At 38.8% G+C, this 15,152-nt stretch overlaps 1 protein-coding gene across 5 annotated transcripts in view; it reads right to left on the bottom strand.

Moving 5' to 3' along the window:
* The window catches only part of YES1 (YES proto-oncogene 1, Src family tyrosine kinase), an 88,398-nt gene that overhangs the window by 32,714 nt on the left and 40,532 nt on the right, over window positions 1–15,152 (bottom strand). Inside the window, exon 1 of one of the 5 annotated variants that reach the window (XM_071208497.1) lies at window positions 1,539–1,811. The exons of the other annotated variants lie outside the window; for them this stretch is intronic. The gene's annotated coding sequence lies outside the window, so the exon portion shown is untranslated. Of the gene's footprint in view, window positions 1–1,538; window positions 1,812–15,152 lie in introns of those variants that run through there. 5 annotated transcript variants of the gene reach the window in all.

The raw sequence follows: 15,152 nt of genomic DNA, 5'->3' as shown, positions 1-15,152 counted from the left end.
CTGATGTGGCTCAGTGGTTGAGCACCAGCTTTCCACATATGAGGTCCTGGGTTCAATCTCAGGTACCCCCCTCCACCCCAAAAAAAAATCAGAAGAAAGAGAATAGTTAATTTCCAAAGTCTAACTATTAATTACATAAATAAGACTTTGAAAGAATAGAAATTGTATGAAGGGGGAAAATTAAGAGAAAAAGTCACTAATTGTGCTCATTTATTTAAAATTTGATAGCAGGCTGAGAAATATGTCAATTTACAACAGAGCTTACTACAATTATCCAGTTCCCACCCCTCATTTCCATTCCCAGCTTTCCTTTATTAAAAATTTATTTTGTTATTTTATTTTTTTCATTCCCAGCTTTCTTAATCCCTCACCCTCATCTTCTCCCTCAACCATAAACCTTACTTAGGGCATCTTCTTCCTAGAAGATATCACTCCAAGCTTCAACTGCTCTTCCTTCAAATGCCACACCTTGTTTTCTCACCTTACCAGTCTTCCATTACTACTCTTGACCCATCTTTCAGGTATTTTCCTAATTTAGAGCCCTTGACCCAACAATCCACCCACTTACATGCTTTCCAACAACTTCAAGATAGAACCACCATTTTGGTCCAGCTCCACTAGCACACCAATATCAAAACACAGGAACCATCACTGCGGCCCATCTCCTTTAGAAACATTATTATAAATGTAGGATGTGACTATACCTTTTAAAAAAATTATCCTTTTTCGATGATAATATTTTCATTTGTTCTAAATGTTCTTGCAAGGGATTCTTTACCTTTTTCAAACAACTAGTCTTTGGCTTTGTTGATCCACTATAGGGTACTTTTTTTTAAAAGATTTATTGATTTCTCTCCCCTTCCCCCCAGTTGTCTGCTCTCTGTATCTATTCGCAGTGTGTTCTTCTGTGTTCGCTTGTATTATCAGGCAGCACTGAGAAACTGCGTCTCTTTTTTTTTGTTGCATCATCTCGCTGCGTCAGCTCTCCATGTGTGCAGCACCACTCCTGGGCAGGCTGCGCTTTTTTTCACATGGGGCGGGTCTCCTTGTGGGGAGCACTCCTTGCACGTGGGGCTCCCCTACGCAGGGGTGCTTCTACATGGCACAGTACTCCTTGCACACAACACCACTGTGCGTGGGCCAGCTAGCCACGCAGGTCAGGAGGCCCTAGGTATAGAACCCTGGACCTTCCAAATGGTAGGCAGACACTCTTTCAGTTGAGTTACATCCACTTTCCTGATTATACTTTTAAATAACCTTCTGGTACAATGTAAGTTAAACAGATTTGTATGGGTTATCTTTACAAATATAACATCATTTGAAACATATTATGAGAAAGCCTCTTACAAGATACAAACTATGGATTTACTGATGTACCTTTATTAACAATATATAGTTAATAGACACTGTAGAGGAACTGAGGATGGCAGGAAATGGTCCTTTTTCTTTAAAAAGGTCACAAACAGGTACAGGAAACCAATACTGAAATACAGAATTGTAAAATGTGGAAAATGCTGGAGTGGAGGTATGAAAAATACCTTGGCAGGAAGCAGGTATGGCTCAAGTGATTGGGCTCCCACCTATCATATGGGAGGGCCAGGGTTCAATTCTTGGGCCCTCTTGGTGAAGGCAAGCTGGCCTGCACGGCAACCTGGCCCAAGTGGAGAGCTGGCGCAGGAAGATAATGCAGCAAAAAGAGACACAGAGGAGAGACAATAAGAGACACAGCAGACCAAGGAGCTGAGGTGGCGCAAGAGATTGAGCACCTTTCTCCCACTCCAGAAGGTCCCAGGATTGGTTCCTGATGCCACCTAAAGAGAAGACAAGCAGACACAGAATAACATATAATGAGAATGGACACAGAGAACAGACAATAAGGAGCTGGGGGGGGGGGGGTGGGGAATAAATAAATAAATCCTTTTTAAAAAGTTATTAGCTCTGCTTTGAGTGCTTAGGAAAGTCTTACAAAAGAAGAGGCATCTGAGCAGGGTCTTGAATTGGAGATTTAGAGAAGAATAAAAAAGATATTCCAGAAAGAAAGAACAGTGTGGAGAATGACTCAGAAGCTGAAAAAGTATAGTGAGGTAGGGGATCAGAAATTTTTGCTGTGGTTGCCGGATAAGGGGGAAATAGTGGGACAGGTGGCTAGGGGTAGAGGAGAACTTGTAAAGAACATTATTTGCTATGCAACAGTTTCAGACTTTATCGAGGCAGCAATGGGAAGTTTTTCAAAGATTTATTTTATTTATTTATCCCTTCTCCCCTTGTTGCTTGCGCTTGCTGTCTGCTCTTTGTGATCATTCTCTGCGACTGCTCGTCTTCTCTTTAGAAGCCACTGGGAACCGAAACTGGGACCTCCCATGTGGGAGAGGTGCTTAATTGCTTGAGACACCTCCACTCCCTGCTTTGTTTTGTTTCTCATTATGTTTCTTCTTTGTGTTTCCTTGTTGCGTCAGCTTACTGCCCCAACCCATAACACCAGCTCGCTGTCTTGCTCATCTTCTTCTCCAGAAGGCATTGGGAACTGAACCTGGGCTTCCTATGTGGTAGGCAGGAGCTTAATCACTTGAGACACATTTGCTTCCCTCAAGGATTTCTTAAAATGTGATTAGTAATGGACTTTTGGGGAGATGGAGTAGGAAGCTCCAGGACTCAGTCCTTCCCTCAAAACAACTATTAAACAGGCAGGAACTGTCAGATACAACTATTTTGAAATACCAGAGGCCAGTACAATACTGTATAGCATTCAGAAAAGATCAAGAGGAAGAAACAGATAAATTATGGTAAAGAACTGTAAATAAAATGCTCTGTCCACAAGGGGGCTAATGGCATCCATCCCCCACTCTCACAGCAGGCCACCATGGGACCCAGTCCCTGGCTAGCAGCTGCTAACAAAAAGGGACATAAAATTCCTTTTCCCCAAGAACAGGGGTAGGCACAGCCAAACACTGATAACAGCTTTTGGTTAGTGACTTTGGATCATTGGGTCCTAGATCTGAAAGCAGTTACTGTTTCAACCCACCCAAGACTAAAGTAGCAGCCATTGTTTCAACTCTTCCCAGGCAGAGGCAGTAGAGATTTTTAAAGATGCAGGGCTTCCTCAGGACTGTGGGCTTCATTTCCTGAAATGCAGGTCAAGAAAGTTCAGCTTTGGGAAACGGACTTTGGCCCAGTGGTAGGGCGTCCGTCTACCATATGGGAGGTCCGCGGTTCAAACCCCGGGCCTCCTTGACCCGTGTGGAGCTGTCCATGCGCAGTGCTGATGCGCGCAACGAGTGCCTTGCCATGCAAGGGTGTCCCCCGCGTGGGGGAGCCCCACGCACAAGGAGTGCGCCCGTGAGGAAAGTCGCCCAGCGTGAAAAGAAAGAAGCAGCCTGCCCAGGAATGGCGCCGCCCACACTTCCCTTGCCGCTGACAACAACAGAAGCGGACAAAGAAACAAGACGCAGCAAATAGACACCAAGAACAGACAACCAGGGGAGGGGGGGAAATTAAATAAATAAATAAATCTTTAAAAAAAAAAAAAAAAAAAGAAAGTTCAGCTTTGGGGTTGAACAAATTGTTGGTACCCTTTCTGAACTTCCATAGGGCACTTTGGAAATAGTCTACAGCCCTTTCATGGGTCCCTGGCTCTGTTTTGGCTGGGAAAGTCCTCCCTGGGGTAACCCTCCTCCAAGAATTTGTCCTCCCGGCAAAAGCAGCATAAGATAGCAAAAGAAGTGTAAAGAAACTATAGAGGCAGATAGTCTGGGGCAAAGGCCTGTGACTTCCTGCAAAGAGGGAAGTATGTAGGACAACCAAACTCCTATAAACAGGGGAACTCCAAAACAACTAACAAGCAAAACCCTGGAAAAGACAGAAGCCTAGCAAGACCAGGAAAACCCTGCACGCTGCATTCATCATGGGCAGAAGCTCAAGAAAGTACTGTCTTATCTCAGCTGGTTATAAATTCAAGAAACAAACATCTCAAGAAATAAATCTCTGAGTTAACATTTTTAAATGTACAGAGTGCAACAAAAGAGTTCAAGACAAAGGAGTAAGAAAAGGAAGAGAACAAAAATTTAGAAAGCACAAAGAAGACAAGAATGTGGACATAGCAGCAGAAAAAAAGACCTTAAAAATACTCAAGAAGATGAAGGAAAATACAGAGAAAGAACTATAGAATATCAGAAAAACAATGAATGAACAATGTGAGAGTCTAAGTAAAGAGACAGAAATTTTAAAAGGAACCAAACTCCAAACAGAAGTTGAAGACCACAATAACTGAAATGGAGAATTCCCAGGAGGGTTTCAAGAGCAGATTGGAGCTGGCAAAAGAAAGAATCGGTGAACCTGAAGAAAAGACACTTCAAATGAGTCAGGCTGAGGAGCAGAAAAAATAAATATTAAAAGCAAAAGTAGCCTGAGACAACTAAGGAGTACCATCAAGCACACCAATATACACGTTGTGGAAGTCTGAGAAGAAGAAGAAAGAGAGAAAGGGACAGAAGGAATCTTCAAAGATATAATGACAGAGAATCCCCCAAACTTAGCAAAAGTCATGAATAGGCACACCCAAGAAGCTTAGAGAACACTAAACAAAATAAACACACCCTATCATTCATTGGTCAAACTGTCAAATTCAAAGGTTAAGGAGAGAGTTCTGAAAGCTGCAAGAGAAAAGCAATGTTACATATAACGGACTCCTCATAAGACTGAGTGCTGATTTCTCATTAGAAACCATGGAGGGAAGATGGTAATGGGTTTAAATACTTCTCATACTGAAGGGAAACAACTGCCAACCAAGAATTTTATATCCTCTCTTTCAAAAATGAGGGAGAGATGAAGACATTCTCAGATAAACAAAAGCTGAAGGAATTCATCACCACTAGTCCTGCCCTCCCATGTTAAAGGGAGTTCTTCAGACTAAAAGGAAAGGACACTAGACAGCAAGGTAGCATAAAGAAATAAAGGCCTGCAGGTAGGGTAACCATTTGAGTAATTATAAATTCCAGTATTACTGTATTCAATTGTTTGATATGTAACTCCACTCTTACTTCTTACAAGTGCTAAAATGGAAATGCATAAAAAGTTATGATAAATCAAGATTTCTGGACATAGAATGTATAAAGATATGTGGAACAAGTACAAAAAAATTGTGGCGGGACAGAGGCGTATAGGAAAAGTGTATGTGCAGGTTCCTGGAGTTAAGTTGGTATCATACCAAATATATGTTATATATTTAGGATGTTATATTTTAACCCCATTGTAAATACAAGGAAAGCTGATGAAAAACAATATCTAGACACAAATGAGATGACACTCCATATTGTACAACACAAGAAAGCAAATAAATATAAAATAGTCTTTAACAGAAGTTAGGGACAAAAAAAGGCTAAACAGCAAAATGGCATAAGGAAGACCTGTATTAAACTTTTCAGTCAAAAGGAGAGATTGGCAGAATGGATAAAAAAGCATGACCCAGCTATATGCTGTCTGCAAAAGATACAAGTAGGCTGATGGTGACAAGGATAGAAAAAAATATATACCATGTAAGTAATAATTAAAAGAGCTAGGATAGCTATACTAATATCAGATAAAATAGATTTAAGTCAAAACAGTTATGCTGGGAAGCATATATGGCTCAAGCAGTTGGGCATCCACCTCCCACATGGGAGGTCCCAAGTTTGGTTTCTAGTGCCTCCTAAAGAAAATGAGCAGACACAATGAGCGGACACAGCAAGCAGACAATAAGCAGTAGCAACAAGCAGACATTTTTCTCAAGAGAAAAATGTAAAAATTATAAATATATATGTACCCAACAGCAGAGCCCCAAATATATGAAGCAAATACTGGTAGATTTGAAAGGAGAAATTGACTGTTCTACATTAACTACACACTTTAACACACCACTCTCAATAATGGATAGAACATCTAGTCAGAAGATCAATAAGGATGTACAGGATTTGAATGATACACTAAACAAATTATACCTAACAGACATATATACAACACTGCACCCAAAGAAAATAGAATACACATTCTTTTCAAGTGCACATAGATCATTCTCCAAGATACATCACATCTTAGGTCACAAAACAAGTCTCCATAAATTAAAAAATATTGAAATCATACAATGTATATTCTCCAACCACAAAAGAATGAAGCAGAAAAAAAGTAGGGGAAAAAAAAAAGAACTAGTGTTAGAGAGGATGTAGAGAATTAGGAACACTCATTCACTGCTAGTGACAATGTAAAATCGTGTAGCCACAGTGGAAGGCAGTTTGGTAGTTCCTCAAAAAGCTAAGTACAGAACCACCGTATGACACAGTAATCCCACTACTTGGTTTATACCCCAAAAGAATAATAGCATGGGTTCGAACAGGTATATGCATAGTGGAGTTCAGAGGGGCATTATTCACAATTGCCAAAAGATAGAAGCAATCCAAGGTCCATTAACTGATGAACGGATAAATAAAATGTGGTGTATACACACAATGGATTATTCAGTCATAAAAATCAATAAAGTTCTGAGACATGAGACAACATGGATGAATCTTGAAGACTGTTGAATGAAATAAGTCAGACACAAAAGGACAAATATTCTATGATCCCACTGATCTGAAACAATTACAATAAGCAAACTCAGAGTCAGAATCTAGAATAGGTTACCAGGGGTTGGGGTTGGGGATAGGGAATAGGAAGTTAAGTCTTAAAATGTACAGGGCTTTTATTATAGAGGTTGTGAACTTACAAAACAGTCATGCACATGTACAGAATTCCCATACTACACCCCTCTATCAACACACCACACTGTGGGGAAATATTTGTTACAGATTATAAGATAGGATCATCAGCCTATTACCACTAACCATGGTCCACAGCGTACATTGGCACACTATTTCCCCCATTATCAACACAGTACATCTTTGGCATAGATGCATGAATATTACAGTAGTGCTGTTAAACATAGTCCTATTTGAAATGAGGGAAATGTTTTGGAAATGAATGGTGGTGGTGGTAGCACAACATTATGAATGCCAAGTAACAGCACTGAAATATATATCTGAATACAATTAAAAGAGGAAATGTTAGATTGTATATATAATAGAATATAACTTTTTTAAAAAAGGTGACTAGCAGGAGAAGATACAAGTTTTAGAACAGCTATGGAAGAATTACAGACTGAAAGAAAAATAATGGTGGCAGTTTGTAAAACTAATGTAATAACCCATGTGAGAAAGGACATAAGCAAGAACAGTGGGGCAATATTGAGAGGGAAAATGAGATACAAGTCAAATAAACAAGTCTAAATGACCAGCATGTGGAGAGGAGATGTGAAGAAAAAGAAATCATTTATTCACTTCACAGTATTAAGCACTTTTAAAAGTAGATACTATATGTGTATTAAGGGTTGGATGGCTCCAAAGTTTCTGATTTGAACTGAGTAGAAAGTAATGGCATTAACTGAGGTGGAGAGGAGAGAAACATATTTTTATGGACCAAAGAGTTAAGTTTCAGATGTGCTGTGAGCACCATGTTAAGAAGTCTAATAGGGATTAATATTAAATCTAAAGCTCATGAAAAGGTGAAAACCAGAGACAGATAAAACAAAAATATTTTTGGAGATAATAAATCTCACCCATGGCATGGATTTGAAGGGAAGAGAAAATTTTAATTCAATTTCTGAGGCGACACCCACATAAAGGGATGGACAAGGAAAGAAATTAGGAAGCAACAATTAGGGTTGACAGTACTTCCATAAATATATACACATGGTTGGAAAAGATAATCAATTTCTAGAGAGTGGTATGGGTTGGGAAAGGGTTTCATCTCTATCTGCAATGTAGGTTTTTTTTCCCTAGAAACATGAAGCAAATAGAAAAAAATGTCAATGTGTTAAATGCAGGTAGTAGAAACAAGGTTCTTTTTGCTTGAAGCTTTTTAAAATTTCACAAAATATTAATAAGTAGAATGGTATAGCAGGAATAAAGGGACAGATTTTCAGGAAGAAAATGGTTAATAATGTCAAAGACCAAAATGAAGTAAAGTGGCATCTGAACTGATTTTAAAAGGCCAGCTATTAGCAGTCAGGAGTTCACTGGTGATTCTAACAAGAACATTTCTTACTGTTATGACGATAAAAGCTAGACTGCAATTAAGCTGAAGGATAGATTACCAACCAGGCCATGAAAAAATGGGGAATTTTGGGAACACAACGCCTTGATACGTTGGTAGCATAAAACTATTATCAGGAAGTTTTCTATCATTTCTTTGTCTAGTTTACTGATATGTTCCTTCACAGTTTTAGTGTAATCTAATTTGGCAGGCATTGTTGTTTACTCAACAGTGATTCTCCCTTTTCTTCTTTGATAAAAGAACCTTGATCTTCTTACCCTCCTCCCATTTGCCAAGTCCTTCAGGGCACCTGATCATCTCTACATAGTAAATCATGATTGATTTAAAACATTCATGGTGGTCTTATTCCCTTTGCCAGTTATTTGGCTGAGCCATGAATGAGCACAGACTTCTAAAGTAGTTTGCTTGTAAAAAGGAATGTGAGACAATATTCTGTTGTTGTTTTCCCTATTAGATGCTATCATCTATGACACCCAAATCTGGGGTAGCCATTAATGGACCACAGAGCTCATGGAGGATGCCAATGTAATGAGAATGGTAGGGTAGAAAGATGGAAAAACTTGGGTCCTTGATGCTGCAGCCAAGGTACTGAATTATATAACCTAGAACACATTTTTGGTACAGAAATCTTACTATGTGAGAGTGCATAATTACTCAGACACCTTCAGTGAGTAATAACTCTATATGATTTTAACTTACAAGTCCCTAATGATTAAATATTCTAATGACTAAGCATCTGGTATAAAGCATCTTTTCACGTGTTTGCCACCCATATCTCCGTTGGTGAAATGTGTTCAAATAATTTTTAAAAATTATTGTTTTGGATTTTTTGGCCTTCTTTCTATTATATTCTGGAAACAAGATTTCTTGCTACTAAAATACTTACTATTATATTCTTTATATATTCTGGAATCAAGTTTTTTGCCAGATGATATGTACTGCAGTATTTTCTCATAGTGTCTACATTGCTTTTGCAAAACAGTTATCCTTGGACCTTTTTTGGGGGGGAGGGAAGAGAGAAGGGTCCAATTTAACTATTTTTAACTTGACAGTTTGTGCTTTATGAGTCCTAAGAATTCTTTGCCAGAAGATTGTCTAAGTTTTCATCTAGGAATTTTATAGTTTTAGCTCTTACATTCAGGCATATGAATCACTTTAAGTTAGTATTTGTATATACTGTGAAGTAAAGTTTGAGGTTCAATTTTGAAAAAATGGATATCCTGTTGTTGTACTACCATTTGCTGAAAAGACTACCCCTTTCTCATTGTCAAAACCAATTAACCAGGGAAGTAGATCTGGCTCAATGGATAGAGCATCTGCCTACCACATGGGAGATCCAAGGTTCAAACCCAGGGCCTGCTGACCCATGTGGTGAAGCTGGCCCACGTGCAATGTTGATGCACGCAAGGAGTGCCGTGCCATACAGGGGTGTCCCCCGTGTAGGGGAGCCCCACGTGCAAGGAGTGTGCCCCGTAAGGAGAACCGCCACGTGCAACAAAAGTGCAGCCTGCCCAGGAGTGGGGCCGCAAACACAGAGAGCTGACACAGCAAGATCACGCAACAAAAAGAAAACACAGGGAAACGGACTTTGGCCCAGTGGTTAGGGCGTCCGTCTACCATATGGGAGGTCCGCGGTTCAAACCCCGGGCCTCCTTGACCCATGTGGAGCTGGCCCATGCGCAGTGCTGATGCGCGCAAGGAGTGCCCTGCCACGCAAGGGTGTCCCCCGCATGGGGCAGCCCCACGCGCAAGGAGTGCGCCCGTGAGGAAAGCCGCCCAGCGTGAAAAGAAAGAGCAGCCTGCCCAGGAATGGCGCCGCCCACACTTCCCGTGCCGCTGACGACGACAACAGAAGCGGACAAAGAAACAAGACGCAGCAAATAGACACCAAGAACAGACAACCAGGGGAGGGGGGGAAATTAAATAAATAAATAAATCTTTAAAAAAAAAAAAGTTTAAAAAAAAAAAAAAAGAAAACACAGATTCCCAGTGCTGCTGACAAAGAATACAAGCGGACACAGAAGAACAGAGCGAATGGACATAGAGAGCAGAAAACAGGGTAGGGAGGGGGAGAGAAATAAATAAAAAATAAATCTTTTAAAAAAAACCCCACCAATTAACCATACATGTGTAGGTCTAATTCTGTGGTGTATTCTGTTCCATTATTGTATATTGTTGGATATATCTATCTTACATTATCCACTGTCTTCATTACTGCCGATTCACTCTACATCTTGGAATTAAACAGTGTAAATCCTCCAGGTTTTTCATCTTTTTCAAAATTGCTTTAGTTACTATTTAGATACTAGGGCAGGGATTGGCAAATTTTTTTCTGTGAAGGGTCAGATAGTAAATATTTGAAGCTTTATGGGCAATGTGGTCTCTGTTGCAATTTTTGACTTTTCTGATGTAGCTTGAAAGCAGCAATAGGCAATACATAAATGAATGTGTGGCAGTGTTTCAAAAAATTATTTACAAAAACAGGCAGTGGGACAGATTTGGCCTGAGAACCACAGTTTGCTGAACCTTATACTAGGGTCTTTGCATTTCCATGCAAATTTTAGAATCAGCTTGTCAATTTCTGCAAAAACGCCTGCTAGAATTTTAACTGGGATAATATTCAATCTACAGATCAATTTGGAGAGAACTGGCATCTTAAAAATATTGGTCTCCTGATCCATGAACATGGCATGTCATTTCATTTATTTAGGACTTTAAAAAATAATTTCAGCAATATTTTGTAGTCTTCAATATATAGATCTAACCCACTTTTTGCTAAATTTATCTCTAAGCATTTCATGCTTTTAACGCCATTATAAATATTATTTTATTTCTATTTTCAATTACTCATCACTAATATATAAACACTTGACCACTTGGTACTTGTAACTGACATTGTAACTTGTGATCTTGCTAAACTCACTTATTAGTTATAGTAGCTTTTTTATAGGTTCCATAGGATTTTCTACATATAAGATTATGTTTGTAAAACCTGTTTTACAGCTTCCCTTTCAATCTATATGCTCCTCCCTCTTCCCTGATTGCACTGGCTAATACCCACAGTACAGTGTTGAACAGATGTAATGAGAGAGACATCTTTCTGTGCCTTATTCCTGATCTTAGGGGAAAAATATTCAAATTAACATTATGTAAATTAGTTAAGGTTTTTGTAACTGACCTTCATCTAGCTGAGGAGAATTCCCTTCTACTATTTGTTAGCTGAGAGTTTTTATCATGAAAGGATGGGAATTTTATCAAATGCTTTTCTACATCTACTTAGATGATTATATGGATGTTCATCTTTTTCAAATTTCTTAGGTAGGAGCCTATATCATTTTAGACTTTTCTCCTGTTCTGATAAATTTTCCTCCAAGCACATTATAGCCACATCCCTCAAATTTTGATATATATTGTTTTCATTATAATTCAAAATTTGTTCTAATTTCCCTTGTGATTTCTCCTTTGACCCATGGGTTATTTAGAAATGTATTATTTAACATGTATATATTTGGGTATTTTTCAAATATCTTTTTTATTGATTAGTGTATTAGTTTTTTATTGCTGCTGTAACAAATTACCACACACTTTGTAGCTTAAAATATTACTAGCACAAATTTATTATCTGTAGGTCAGATGTCTGAAACAGGTCTCACCAGGCTAAAATCAAGGTGTCAACAGGGCTCCATTCTCTAGCAGCTCTAGAGGAGGATTTGCTTCCTTGCAAGTATGGGCAAAATTCAACACCATAAGTTACCTGTAAGACTGTGGGCTTCATTTTCTTGCTGCCTGTCAGCTAGAGGTTTGTCCTTAGCTCCTAGAAGCCTCTCTATAGCCCTTGTACATATCCTTTTATATTTCAGAACCAGAAACAGGGTGCTGACTCCTTTGCATGCTGACATTTATCTGACTTTCTGTTTTGTATTTCTCTTCCACTTTTAAGAACTCATGTGGTTAGATTGGGTTTACCCAGATAATATAGAATAATCTCCCTTTTTCAAGTTCCTTAACTTTGATCATGTCTTCAAAGTTCCTTTTCTCATGTAAGATATTCACAGGTTCTGGGGATTAGGGTATGAATCTATAGGGGGCCATTTTTCTAACTACGATTTGTAATTTAATTCTGCTTTGATCAGAGAACTTATTCTGTATGATTTAATTCCTTTAAAAACTGAAACTTTTTAATGGCTCAGATAATATCTATCTTAGAAAATGTTCCATGTGTACTTGAGAAGAATGAGTATTCTCTTGCTACTTGGTAGAGTTCTATAAATGTTAATTGGGTCACATTAATTGATGGAGTGGTTCAAATGTTCCATTTACTTATTGACTTTATCTACTTTCTATCAATTTCTGAAAAGATTTTTGAAATCCTGAAACATAATTGTGGATTTGTCTTTTTTCTTTCAGTTATATTAGCTTTTCTTTTTAAGGAGGTACTGGGGTTTGAATTTAGGACCTTGTATATGGGAAGCAGGCACTCAACCACTGAGCTACATCCACTCCCCAGTGAGTTCTTTTCCTCATTTGTTTGTTTACAGGAAGTACCAGGGATCAAACCTGGGTCCTCATACATGTGAAGCAGACACTCAATCCTTTAAGCTACTCATCGTCTTTTTGGTGCATCACTTCTCTGTGCTGGGGCCTGCGCCTCACCATGAAGGTCTGGGATGCCTTTTTTCTTTTCTTTCTTTTTTTTTGACCAGGAGATCCCAGGGATCAAACCCTAGTCCTCTATATGGTAAAGAGAAGCTCAACTGCTTGAGCCACAGCCACTTCCTCTATTAGATTTTGATTCGTGTATTTTATTTTTATTTTTATTTATTTATTTTTTTTAAAGATTTATTTTTATTTTTATTTAATTCCCCTCCCCTCCCCCGGTTGTCTGTTTTCTGTGTCTTTTTGCTGCGTCTTGTTTCTTTGTCCGCTTCTGTTGTCGTCAGCGGCACGGGAAGTGTGGGCGGCGCCATTCCTCGGCAGGCTGCTCCCTCCTTCGCGCTGGGCGGCTCTCCTTATGGGTGCACTCCTTGCGCGTGGGGCTCCCCTACACGGGGGACACCCCTGTGTAGCACGGCACTCCTTGCGCGCATCAGCACTGCGCACGGGCCAGCTCCACACGGGTCAAGGAGGCCCGGGGCTTGAACCGCGGACCTCCCATGTGGTAGACGGACGCCCTAACCACTGGACCAAAGTCCGTTTCCCTCGTGTATTTTAAAGCTCCACAATTAAGTGCTGCTAAATTTGGATCACTGGATGAATTGATCCTTATATCATTATGTTTCTCTTTCTCACTAGTGATATTCCTTGTTCTAAAGTTTATCATGTCTGCTATTAATGTAACCATTCAAACTTTAAAAAAAATTATTAGTGTTTGCACTATATCTTTCCCATTCTTTTATTTTTAATCTGGTCCTTTATGTTTAAGCTGGTTTTTCCATGGACAGCATATAGCTGACTTTACTATTTTTTAAAAAATCAGCTTCACAATCAGTATTTTTTCCTAAAATGTTTAAGCCATTTAAATTTGATACAATTATTTATAAGGATGGTTTTAAATCTACCATCTTGCTATTTGTTTTCTGTCTTATCAAACAACAAGAAAAAAAAAGTCGTTAATATTTACCCTCTATTTACCATTTCCAGTGCTCCTCATTTCTTTGGATAAATCAAAATTCCAACTGTTACTCTTCTTGTGCTTACACATTTTTTGTACTTCAATTATGACTGTGAATTTTCTCAACATTTTTTTGGAGGAAAATCTTTATTTCAGTTTTTTTTTTTTCTTTCTTTTTTTGAGGTACTGGCCAGGGGTTGAGCCCAGGGCCTTTTATTTGGGAAGGTGGAGCTCAACCACTGACCCCACTTTGGCTCCCCTGAGTTGTTTTTTTTTCTCTTCTATTTGTTCGCTTGTTGTTTTTGTTTTTTTAGAAGGCAACAGGATCAAAGCTGGGACCTCCCATTTGGGAAGCAGGTGCTCAACTGTTTGAGTTATACCTGCTTCCCATCATCTTCATTTTTTAAATATATTTTTTTGTTGTATATAGAATTCTAAGTTGATGGTTTTTGTCTTTTGTCAATGGAAATCATTCCATTGCCTTCTGGCATGCATTGTTTCTGATGAGAAATCTGCTGCCTGTATATAACATCTTTTTCTTCTGGCTGACTTTAAAAAAGACTTTTCTTATTGCTGTTTTTCAGAAATTTGTTTATTGTATACCTTGGTGTGCTTTTCTTTGTGTTCATCCTGCTTGGGATTCACTGCATTTCTTGGATCTGTGGGTGTAGAGTTTCCATCAACTTTTTGCAAATTTTTTCTATACTTCCTCCTTTTCTGAGATTTTTCTGAGATTTCATATATTTTATTCTGCTTATTTTACTTTTGTTCCACAAGTCACTGAGGTTCTTTAATTTTTTTTGTTTTATTCTCTCTGTATGTCATTTTGCATAGTTTCTACTGCTACGTCTTCATGTTTACCGATCTTTTTTCTTCAGTTTTTTTATCTGTTATTGATTTTTCTCATTTATCTTTCATCTCTAGAAGTTCCATCTATTTTTCTATATCCTTCTTTCCCTTATTGTGTTCATGTTTTGCCTTAAAGATGTGAACACAGTTATAGCAGTTCTAGTAAATCCTTGTTTGCTAACTCTATCATCTCTGTTATTTATGTGTCTATTTCTATTGACTGGTTTTTCTTCTGATTATGGATTATGTCTCCCTCCTTCTTGGCATGTCTAATAATTTCTGTTTCATGTGGATTTCATGTTGTTGAGGGCCTGGATTCTGGTGTATTCCACCTGAAGAGTGTTGGGCTTTATGCTGGTGGGCAATTATTTGTGGTTCAGTTGATCCCTTTGGAGCTTAAGATTTCTTAAGGCAGGTCAGAGTAAGGGATAGTTTAGCACCCTTAACCCCCAACTAAGGCCCAGCTCCCTCTGGGGATTTCTACAAAATGCCCTGAGTGATCATCAAGAATGTGTCCCTCTGGCTAGTACAAAACAAAATCCTCACAGCCTCTATGACCTTTAGGGACCATCAG

The sequence above is a fragment of the Dasypus novemcinctus genome, chromosome 16, assembly GCF_030445035.2.
Source record: "Dasypus novemcinctus isolate mDasNov1 chromosome 16, mDasNov1.1.hap2, whole genome shotgun sequence".
NCBI lineage: Eukaryota > Metazoa > Chordata > Mammalia > Cingulata > Dasypodidae > Dasypus > Dasypus novemcinctus.
This window is presented reverse-complemented; position numbering and strand designations above follow the sequence as displayed.